This window comes from Pleurodeles waltl, chromosome 7 (genome assembly GCF_031143425.1).
Source record: "Pleurodeles waltl isolate 20211129_DDA chromosome 7, aPleWal1.hap1.20221129, whole genome shotgun sequence".
Taxonomy (NCBI): Eukaryota; Metazoa; Chordata; class Amphibia; order Caudata; family Salamandridae; genus Pleurodeles; species Pleurodeles waltl.
Window position 1 is genome coordinate 865,665,219 of NC_090446.1, and position 12,420 is coordinate 865,677,638.

Here is a 12,420-nt window from a genome sequence, read left to right on the forward strand (position 1 = left end):
ACTCCACTCTACGCCGCTTTATTCTGCACCACTGTACACTATGCCACTGCAATCTACGCTATCCTACTCTAACCAATGCACACTACACTACTGCACTCTTAACTACTTTACTCAAAACCAATGTACTCTATGCCACTGCACTCTATGGCAGTCTACCCCTCGTCACTACACTCTTAGCCACTCTACTATACACCATTCTACAACTCTGCACTCTCCACCACTGAACTCTAATCTACACCGCACAACTGCACTCTATGTCACTCTAATCTACTCTATACCACTCCATTCTAGGGCACTTCACTCTACTCCGAAGCCATCTATGTACACCACTGCACTCTATGCAACTCCACTCTGTGCTACTTCACTGCAATCTATACTGCACCACCCCAATCGACCCTGCAACACTCCAGTCTACTTTGCGACACTCAACTCTGCACCATGCACTCTATGCCACACTAATCTACTCTATACCACTCCATTCTAGGGCACTTCATTCTACTCTGAAACCATCTATGTACACCACTGCACTCTACGCAACTCCACTCTATGCTACTCCACTGCAATCTACACTGCACCACTCCAATCTACCCTGCGACACTCCAATCTACTTTGCAACACTCTACTCTGCACCGCTCTATGCCACTGCACTCTATATCACTATACTCTCCTCTGCACCACTCTACTCTTCACCACTATACTATACAGCACTCTACTCCACTGCACTCTATGCCACTTTATTATACTCTGCACCACTGCATTCTATGCCACCTCTTTCTACATCACTCTACACCACTACACTCTATGACCCTCTACTCAGCAACACTACACACTACGCCACTCTATTCTACTCTGCACCACCCCATACAACTGCACTCTACACCAATGCATTCTATTGTCCTTTACAACACTCTACCCTGCAACATTGCACTCTTTGTCACTGAACTTTATGGCACTCTACTCTGCACTACTACACTCTGCTCTGCTCAACTCTATACCACTCTACTGTATTCTGCACCAGTGCACTCTATTCTACTACACTCTACTCTGCATCACTGCATTCTTTCCCACTGTACTCTACGCCACTGTACTCTACCATGCACCACATCACTCTACAACACAGCACTCTGCACCACGGCACTCTGTGCCACTGAAATCTATGCAGTGCCACTCCCCTCTATGCCCTTCTACTCTTCACCACTCCATCCTACTGCACTCTACTCTAAATAAGTGCACTCTGCACCAATGCACTCTACACCACTTTACTAAAAAAACAATGCACTCTACGCCACTGCACTCTATGCCAAATACTCTGTACCACTGTACTCTATGCCACTTCACTCTAGGCTACTCTACTTCACTCTACATTACACTCCTTGATTCTACACTCTGACACTCTACTCAATTAAACTCTACTCCACTCTGTGCCACTGTACTTCACTTTACTCCACTCTGTGATTCTCTATGCAGCTCTCTCTAAGCCACCTAATGACACTTTACTCCACTCTATTCTATGACCCACTTCTCCACTATATGTAACTTCAATCTGCAGTAGTCTACTCCACGCTACGCCATTCCACTCCACAACACTTTATGCCACTCCACTATACGACAATGTGCTACGGACAACGACACTCAACTCTCTCTATGCCACTCCATGTTACTTTACTCCACTCAACACCACTTCACTCTTCTTTATGCCTCTCCACTCTACAACACTCTGCCAGTATACTCCACTCTTTGACACTACTTCACTCTACAACACTCTACTCACTCTGTGACACTCTACACTACACCAATCGATGACTCCACACCATTAACTTTTAGCCATGCTGAACAGTAGCCACACTAGTGTCCACATGGCTAAAACACATTGGCAAAGCCAATAGCTCTTGCATAGGTGAGACCTATTGGCTTTGCCAATGCCGGTTTATAAGGGATGAAACTCCAAGGTGACTTGCAATATCCTTATTATGAACGCCATGGGGGTACTTTATTCCATATAATACAAGGTCACACCATCAACTTTCTCACAAATCACTTAAAACCTTAGTGCATAGTTTTTGTCATTATAAGCTGCTAACATAGAGCAGAAGAAAGAAAAGCAACATTTCATGGCTCTGGCAGAAGGCATTGTGACAGCAGACTCAACTATAATATCATTATAATAGTCGAGTTCTGACGTCTTTTCATTATAATCGTGACTTGGTGCTTCACATGTAGTCGACAGGGGTGTGGAATTTATTAGAATATCTACTTGTCCAGTGGACAGGTTGCTTCTCAAATCTACTTGTCCTGTAAAAAGATCTACTTGTCCCTTTGGTGCCATGTAGTGTGGCGACAAATTATGGCAGCAATCTCATTATGTAAGTGCTCTGATTATAGCCTCTCTGATTATGCCAGGGCTACTACCATAGTAGGGCTTGAATACTTGCAGTTTCAATCCCTACTGTAGCAATTTCCTTATTTTGCCACCTTTCTGCAGATCTGCATACTGGGGCTGGAGGAAGCAGTAAGCAATAGTTCCAGTGCTGGAATGCCTTTGAGTCTGCAAACCTACTAACATGCATGTTTTAAAGATTTTTACCAGGTTCTCTCTAATATTTTCCCATAATAAGAAAGGTTGGACATTTACTCCTGACAGTGGCAGAATTAGAACTTCATCCAGGGTTGGGAAGAAAGTGGCTGGAGGGAAAATGAACTTGCAAATGCTCAATAGATTTTTACATAAGCAAATCTACACATTGTATTTACCCATGCTAAAATACAGTTCACAAATATTTTATAAGGGTACGACATATACCATGGGTGCACTTTTGTGACTTTCTTTAAGAATTTGGGGCCACATGTAGGTAGGTTCAGATTTGCGACCTGCAAATTGCGAGTCGCAAATCCGAATGTAGGATGGTGTCCCTGACACCATCTGTGATTCGCAAGGGCTTCGCAAATGCCCACCTCATGAACAATCATGAGGTGGGTCGCAATTTGCGACCCCCCTCGCGAATGGCAGCCCTCACAGGGATGGTGGCCTGCTGGAGACAGCAGACCACCATGTCTGTGACTGCTTTTCAATAAAGCAGTTTTTTTTTTTTTTTGTAATGCAGCCCGTTTTCCTTAACGGAAAACGAGATGCATAACAAAAACGAAAAATGAAACGTTTTCATTTCATTGCGGACCACTGCCTGCTCTGAATTTTTTTTTACAGTGACATTCACAATGGGGAAGGGGTCCCATGGGGATCCCTTTCCTTTTGCGAAAGTGTTAGCACCCATTTGAAATGGGTGCAAACTGCGATTGGTTTGCGCCCGCGGTCACAAAACAATCCTACATTGCACTGCGAGTCGCAATTAGGAAGGGAACACCCCTTACTAATTGCGAGTCGTAAACCCGTTTTGGGATTCGATAACCAGGTTACTGAATCGCAAAACTGGGTTTGTGCATCACAATGTGCTTTTTGCATGTCGCGAACAGCGAAAGTCGCTGTTTGCAACATGCAAAAAGCTACCTGCATGTGGGTCTTGGTCCCTAATTAGGTCTGGTGTTAACAAAGACATTTTGTTTTTATTAAACTTCTATTTCTCTCTCTTTCGGCTGGCTTTACTGTGAGTGATCGCATTCTGCTCTTCCACAAGGAGCATATTGCCACACAAAGTAGTTTTGTTCAGTGTCAGGAACTACAGTGGTAATCAGTGATGTAACGAAACTGGAGGGTGCCCCTTTGCAAAGAACATGGAGGAGCCCCCTCTCCAGACTCACTCAGGGCAGGTGCTGTGCTGAAGGGGCCCCCTGGAGGGCGGCTGCAAGGCCTTTGTTATGCCGCTGGTGGCAATGTGTGCTTTTAGAGTTCAAAAACTTTTTGGGGGGGTTTTGCCAGTGTTTGTTACAATGTTGAGGGCCTGGTAGCTCCCACAACAATAAAGTGTTCCAAAAGCCATGTCAAAACAAGACACGCATTGATGAAACTAAAAGACTTATAAAAATATGTCAGATCAGTTGGCTTTGTCAGTGTTTGTTTGTTTTCATGCTTCCCATAATCGTGTTGAAAATGGTTACACTGATTTTCCATTAGAAATATTTTTGGGAAATACTAGCATGCATCAACACATTTTTCTAAATGACACTTCATTTGCATATAATCAGAGAGCATTCTGGGAGCATTATACTTAGCCTCATAGCCTAAACTTTTCAAACATGTGTATACACGTTTTATTTATTTGTACTGGAACCAACTTCAGTAATGAAGTGTGACCTTAAAACATTTATTTACAGCACTCACCCTAATAATGAAGGTTTTCAAATAATGAACCATAAATACAAGTTCGAACAGCATTATCTTTTGGAAACACATTACCTCAACTGCAGAGCGTTCCACTCTCTGTAAACAGGCAGGAAAAGGGTTTGTGCTACTGGGGGTTGGGCCTACTTGTCCCAAGGACAAAGTAAACATAAAAACTTGTTGCCCTTGACCCCAAACAAGATGTCCCGGGCGTCGGGCTATAGGAATTCCACATCCCTGAGTCGATTATAAAGAAATTACTGACTGCTGTTGATATAGGGATTACAGAATCCCATGTATTATATAGCTTGTAACATCAAGAGCTTCTTTAGTGTAAATGCTCCCAGTTTTGACTGATGTGGAGCTGAGCCACCCAAGATCACACAGAGGTGCAGAAGTGTTATTAGAACTACCATTTCAGAGCACAGTTTAAAACTGTTGTACCTGATCGCTCTTGATATCTCCATTGCGGTTTCAGTTTGCATGATTGGTGCGGGCACAAAGGGTTTTTGTGAAAAAGACAGTGAAAAGCGCAACGGGTGCAACTGCACCCGTCGCACCGCCGCAACACTGCCGGCTCCATTTGGAGCCGGCTCCCGTGTTGCGGCCGACATCCCCTCTGTGCCGGCGGGCGGAAACTTGGTTTCGGCCCGCCGGCCCAGCGGAGATGTCTTTATTGCCACTGTGGGAGTGCGGCTGCATTTGCGCCCGCATGGCGGATACAACTTGGCAGGCGGCGGTTGCCGCCCGCCAAAATTGTAATGAGGGCCATAGTGTTACAATAAGTACAAAACACAAGCAGAGAAGATTTAAGCGTGTAGTACCCAAGTGTCGTGGCGCCTGAAGACCCCTTCAATGGTGCCACAAAACGGTGAGGAAGGTAATGTACTAGTAAGGTAATGTACACTTCTGAACTGAAAAAAGGCAAAGGGATTAATCTCCAATACTTGCATTTCGACTCAGTGCATTAACAGTGCCTAACTTACATGAACTGATAGATGTTCAAAATCTGTAGTTTAATTTTTACGAAAATCTCACTTTGCAAATTGACATGTTAAAAGCATGCAGGCTGGACGGAGATAATAGATGCAATGGGTGGCTTTGAATTGTCTTCAAGTTTTATAACGGGATGGTTCAAAGATGGCCGCGTGCAGGATGAAAGGAGAGAAGAGTGCACAGTCTATGTACGGGTCTTGCTAATGGCACAAGCAGAAAGCACTGTGCACCTGGCTTCAAGCGCAGCGTCTTGAAGTGCAACAATTTCTAGGTCAATCAATTTGGTTTTCATGTCTTTGACGTGACTTCAAAGGCACCTAAGTGAGGCAATAATCAGGATGAGAAGGAACATTAACAAGAATCTAAAGAACAAATTATCTGTCCTTACCGTCTGAAGATATTTTCCTCTAACGAATGGAGGGCAAACTCTCCTGCTCTATGTTTTCCAATTCTGAGAGTAAAAGTATGGGCGAGATGCCAACGGGAGTTTTCAGAGTCTATATGCAAGAAGAGGGAGTGGCAATGCTAAAGGGAATATGCACTTCTGAGATGCCAAAGTACTATTCTAAAGAAATGTAATCTGTGCAAGTTTTGACCCTTAGTTCACATCTTTGCAGCGCCCTTTTTCTGGATTTGAAACGTTCCAAAATGGGACGTCCTTGGCTGGAGCCAAAGATGACTGCCTAGGCATGAGCGTCAGGTCCGTTCCCCTTTTGCTTGTCTGCGGTACTGCTCCAGGGTTCAGTCAGCAGGGGAAGGAGTGGTGTCCCATCCGGCACGATCTGGGCCAGAATCTTGGTAACCCCCCACACACTGTGACCTGACTTCCGCTGTGCACGGAAGTGTGCAAGATTTCACACTGCAGTGGTGGTGGTGGTATCACCTGCCCTCCTGTGCTTGTGGAGCAGGCAGTGGGAATCAGCATATCATCAGTGGATCCACAGGAAGGGAGAAGGGGTTCGGAATACCAGCAGGTTACTGCTCAACTAGGCCCAAGGTGACCAGTGGTGGACCACCAGTGGGATGAACAGCTAGCAAAAGCCACTAAGGTTGGTACATTGTGATCGCTGAAGGAAAGGAATCCCAGTTGTCTCTTAGACGTCTAGGAGACAGCTTGTATTTTTCAGGTTTGACTGATCGTAGCACCTCTTCGTCCTACAGCTTGACTGCAATGAGGTATGAGTGATACCTAGGCTGAAAACAGGGAGACCTTGTTGACTATATGTACATTACGGTATAGTGAGGTGTGAGAGGGAACTAGAGAAGTGAGAAGTGCAAAACAGAGTTCATTGCACCCCAAAGTGTTTTGAATAGGAGGATTTGGGAAGACAGTGATAGCAGCCTTTGAAGGGGGCAAGGACATGAAAGTTGATTCACCAAACTGCCGGGGGTAGCGGAAGTGATATCACACACCCTTTGACCTTATTGGCATCAAAGAAAGCAGCATCATATCACCTTTCACCCTGAAGTTTACCAGGATGAAATGCCAACTCGACCGTAACCCAGATGATATCACAATAATTTACATCAGTGAACTTACATTATAACCGTGCCATTAATATTAGAATAAAACACACATGTCTGTTTTGGATGAACCTGTATTAGGTAGCTGATAATGTTTAAAAATGACAGGGTTGTAATAGAAAACTTTCCCTAAATTGTATCAAAACAAAGTGAATGAACTAGAGCCCTATTGAATGGGTCTCGGGGCAAGGGATTCTCCTCATAAGGACATTTTGACAAAATGGGTCGGATAGTGAGTTTTAAAACAATAATTTCACATAAATCTGCTAAAAAGCCATGGGCAATGAAAGGGCACTTATTAAGTATATAAGTCCTTTCATGGTGTGCCAAGCCATGCCATCCCCAGGAGTTGACTCCCCCTTTTTTTTTCAAAATGTTCTACGGATGCCTCCACATGCCAAAAACTGATTAACTCACACCTACTCATTCACACTCCATCATTCTCTCTCCCCCTGATTCCCTCATACTCACCTAATGACATTTAATCTAATTTATTGCCACTCACATCACTGGCTGTGACTTACACTCACAAAAATTTTCTCATACACAAACGCTTACAAATAAACTTTCTCTCACACAAACACAGTCCCCCGCAAGCATGTACACATCCATTTCAAACATTTTTTACTTACAGCAGGCTCCTGTTTTTATTACACCTCTAGTGAATAATATACAATTATTCACTGATACCATAACAAACAAGCATTTCCAATGCAATTGGTCTCGCGTTTGCTCAAGTTTGAGCTATTACCGTTGTGAATTCCTAACTGGACTTTTCTTGACACACAAACTGAAAATAAAAAGTAAAACAGTTGACATAAGTGAGCTGATTCAAAGTGCCACAGCTGCCATGAGTGTGAGAGCAAAGGAGACACACAAAATGAAAAAGAAGTTCGCTCGCATTCATAGTTATCAGCAAAAGTGCAATTAGCTATGTAACAGGGTCGATGGCCAAGGCGTTAACAAAACCGCCCCAAGGAGGGACAAACATAAAGCATTTACCAACAAAACAAAGTATTTTTGAAAGGCAAGCCCAGGAATGAGTGAAAGTGATGGGTGTGGTTAAAAGCCCAGATACTTACGAACACATTGAAAAAACAGCGTTTGCACGCTGCTATGCTCAACCTAAAATTAAGCTAAAAACAAGGGGGGCAGTGGCTCATGTCTTCTTGGTACTGATTCTGCCACCTCTTAGTCCAGGGGTTGCAGAGAGTAGCGATGGGTCACAGCTGGGACCCCTAAATGCCATCCATGTGCAATGAGCTGACATTTGGTGGAAATACCCTACAGATATCCATTAATGTTTACCAGTCAGATATGGAGTGGAAAATGACAAGATTGAAGCTGTGGTTCACCCAGTCAACAATACAATGGAAGGAGATCTATGGGAGCGTCAAATGTGTGGAACAGACCTTGGAGGCGACTGCGAGTATAGTGAGTACAATGGAGTCCCTAATGTTGGAGGTCAACTTTGGGAGTGCAGAGTTGGCAAATTTCAAAACCAGTGTGGTGACTGTATTAAAAAACTGGACATTTGTATGAAATGTCTGGACAATCTAGGCATATAAGCACCTCTTTTTGTTTTGACAGTTTTTCACTGTTTCCTGCTCGCTCTGGTAGATGAAATGGAGAAAACACTGAGTGAGTACTTGGAGATGCAGGCAGAGCTAGCACAGGCCTATCGGAGGTTTTTGTCGGACCTTGGGCAAACACTTGATACAGGGGCCACAGAATATTTCATTGTTTCAGATGATTTAAAATATAAAACAAACCGTCCTCCAGAGAAAGCAAAAATATCGCAGCTCAAACATCTGGCACCATCAAGTAGTATCACCTTGCAACCTGCGTCATTGTTCAAAAGGACAGGCAAGTTTGCTTTAAAGAAATAAATCTGTTAATTGTGTTACATAAGTTCGGGACCTTGAATAGCACAGGTCTGCTTTATAGTGCCCCCACTTCCTTTCCCTTGTGAGGGCCCTGAGCTTCACAGCGTTGGTGAAACATGCCTACATCTGAAGCACAGAGGAAATAACAATTCAATGAGGAACATAGCTGGAGGGATAGGGCTGGTAATCCTTAACTTTACAGCATCCAGTGGAAAATCGCATGCATGGACATTCTGTGGAAAGATGATGACACTGTTGTTAAAGTTAAAGCTGTTGACGCTCTGATTAACTATTTAAGAGCAGTGGTTAATTTGAAGGGGTGGTTTCTGGTGCGGGGTCTCAGCACTTCATTATCAACACCGGGACCTATGACATGTTGGCGATGTTCAGCTAATTTTGAGATGAGGACAACACAGTGTTTAATATTTCAATATACATTAAAAATTAACAATATCTGCTGCCCATGCCATTCTAATAGCTTTGAGTGTCCTGGAATATTCGAAATTATAACAAGTGTATGATTGTGATGGTTAGTAGTTGGCGCGGTACTCTCATTAACTGTGATGGTAGGGGCAATGGGTGATGCAAGCTGCAGTGCCCCTTAGAAGGAGCCTGGCACTTGCATTTTTACAAATAGGCACTGTTTAAGAGGTTCAACTATTTAAGAGGGTCGAGGTGCAAGTTCCATGTGCTTTCCTGATTTACACTCTGGAATTACTGATGGGAAGGGGAGAAAATGCTTACGGGCCCTGTTGCGTCTATTTATTTCCCACTGAAATTTGGAGCGCAGCTTAATGGAAAGCATTGTTTTCACACAGGTGGTATCTACAAAAGCGTTTCTTGTCGCTCTGCCCTCTGGCCACCCTGGATGACTGTTGATTTGATTCTCATCAGTGTTAGGGGCTAGGCTTCTGTGTAATGGGGCTTGGAGGGCAGGGGCATAGCTTCAAGCGGTTTTTGGGGTGTTAGACCCTCCTAATAAATGTATTTTCTGATAAATAGTTGGGTACAGGTTCTTTCTGTCTGGTATAGTGAGGTGGCTGTTGGAATTCACCCAAACACACACAAACACACTGTTTTGAAAATCACCAAAAATGTTGGTTATTTTACAAAAAGATGTGTTTTCTCTCACTTAATACACCTACTAATAAGCATTCCTCTCCCTTTCCACTTCCCCCAGGACACTCTTATGCACCCTGCTTGTCTTATAATGTCTATTTTATATGCCAGCGTGAATTTTGGAAAATCTGAAGTTCACCCCCACCCCACAAGCTTACTGGCCAGGCCACGCCCCTCGTGGAGGATTCAGGCTGTTTTTTTAATGTATCCTACTTCCTGTACAGACTTTTTAACTTCAAAATCACTCCTCCCTGCCTTCTGGCTGGACCCCTAGTAACTTGATATCAGTCTCATAGTGCAGGGCAGCACCATTTACGTTGACACGGATACCGTGCAGTGCCAGTCAGATACAACAGCACCTTGTAGCACATATGGTGCTGTTGCACCCATGCTCTGAATTCATTCCCCCGAGCCAGACCCCCCAAAACAATCGAGGAGCTGGGGTTTTAACGTTTCAAAAGGCCAGGTAATGTATACGGTTTCTAATGCATTTCCTGAAATATTAGTAAATGTCTGCACGATTATTCTATTGAGCTAGGTGGAGACGTGAGGTGAAAGGGTGACTCCTATGACTGCTGTATGTGGTGCTTGGGAATATGCCCCGACAGCTGTGACCCCTATGTCTGACGTCCACTATTTGAAGCTCAAGGCATATTAACATGTATATTTCCAGGACAAACAGGTCTGGTGTGCGCTGAGATGGACAAACGACACCCGTGGTTGTAGTAACATGCTTCCCCCTCCTCCATCGCCGTCAATTCAACAAAATGCCAGGTGGAGCGGAAGTGATGTGCCTGTTGACCCACAAATTACATCACAGGAGTTGACCTTGTATAACCTTTACCCGGGTATGTAATTGGAAGTAACATCATGTGGCCTTTAAATGTAATGAAATCATAGCAAGCGAGATCACGGGGATGGATGGAAAACATAAAGTAGCAGGGACAAATTAAAACCAAAAAATACAATAACAAATCCACAGCTCCTACTGAACTGCTCCTACATATGTTATCCGTGTCTGGCAATACACTTGGGTATAGTGTTGCAGGGACACAGCATCCCCTATTATTGGGTTGTACTAAGAAACAAGGTCAAAGTAGAACTTTGCATTTGTCATAGTTTGTGTACTGCCATCACTTACTTGCATGCAATATGTCAAAATGGCTGCTGCTGACATGAAAGAGAGACCCGGTGCCTTGTTATAAAACAAATTCAGGCCCATCGTCATATAACTCACTTAAAAGTACACTCTAGTTCATGTAACCCTGCAAAATGTGTGTTGGCTCTGAAACACTCCATACTGCACATGTAGCTTGCAGTTACATTTAAAAAACATGGTGCTTACCTTCCATTATGACACTTTGGGGGTCATTTTGACCCTGGCAGTACGAGACCGCCAGGGCTAAAATGACAGAAGCACCGCCAACACACTGGCGGTGCTTCCAGGTGTATTACTACCGCGGCGGAAGCGCTGCGGTCACACCGCCGGGCCGGCGGTATTCCGCCACTTTTGCCCTGGCGGTGATAATCCGTCTGGGCAGCGCTGCTTGCAGCGCTGCCCAGGGGATTACGAGTCCCCGACCGCCAGCCTTTTTCTGGCGGTTTGCACCGCCAGGAAAAGGCTGGCCGAACGGGGAGTCTTGGGGCCCCTGGGGGCATGGGCAGTGCAGGGGCCCCCTGACAGGGCCCCATGCAGCTTTTCACTGTCTGGTCACTGAGGTCATTCAGGTTAACACCTACTGATGGAATTATAGCACCAAAAGTATTCCTACAATGTCTGAAGCGCTAGCTCCTCTTTTGACTCTGGTGTTTGATTTTTCACTCCAGACTGGATCATTAAAATGTTCCACATTATAAATCTTTAGAAAAAACTACTCTGAGAGAACATGTACCATACCAGCCTTTCAACAGCTTGTAATTGGTATTTTTCCCACATATGAAAAAACATTTGTTATGGCGGGATCTTGACCATTTGGCATAAAAGTTCAAGCACTTTTAAACAAACACATGTCTACACTCAATAGTTCCTACCAAATATGTGTCAGTGTTTGATCTAGGTCTGTATATACATAGCCTCCCTACATGTTGCCAATCTATAGCCAGGAATCCTTGAGTCCAGCTACTGTATGCGTTGCATCCTTTTCCCAATTCTGTAAAACTGCTCCTTTTTCTATTCCAGCTTTCATAGCTCTTCTCATCTTCTCAGTTTTTTTCAATGAACTCCTTTTCTACTGGGCTAAGAATGCAGGTTAAATTGTTCTTGTGGACATAAACTGTACCAAAAGTCAATGTAGGCTCAAAAAACCCTCACACTATGTCAATGTTCTTCGTCTTTGCAATGTTACTCAGATGTTTCATGATAGGGACAATCAAAAACACTAAATCATAATTTGAATAGAAGTATTGATAGTACTCGTGCTGATAGAACAATGTTGATAAAAAGCTACCGGGAATTCCATATGTTAGGGGCAAAACATGGTTTGTGATTCCGTCACTTACTGATGAACGAAACTGTGTGCAAACGCAACCATGTCTAACTTCCATGGTGTCAACTGATTCATACAGCAGTCTGTGGTACTCACATGCTAATAAATCAGTGTGCAAATACTTCTCATCATTGTA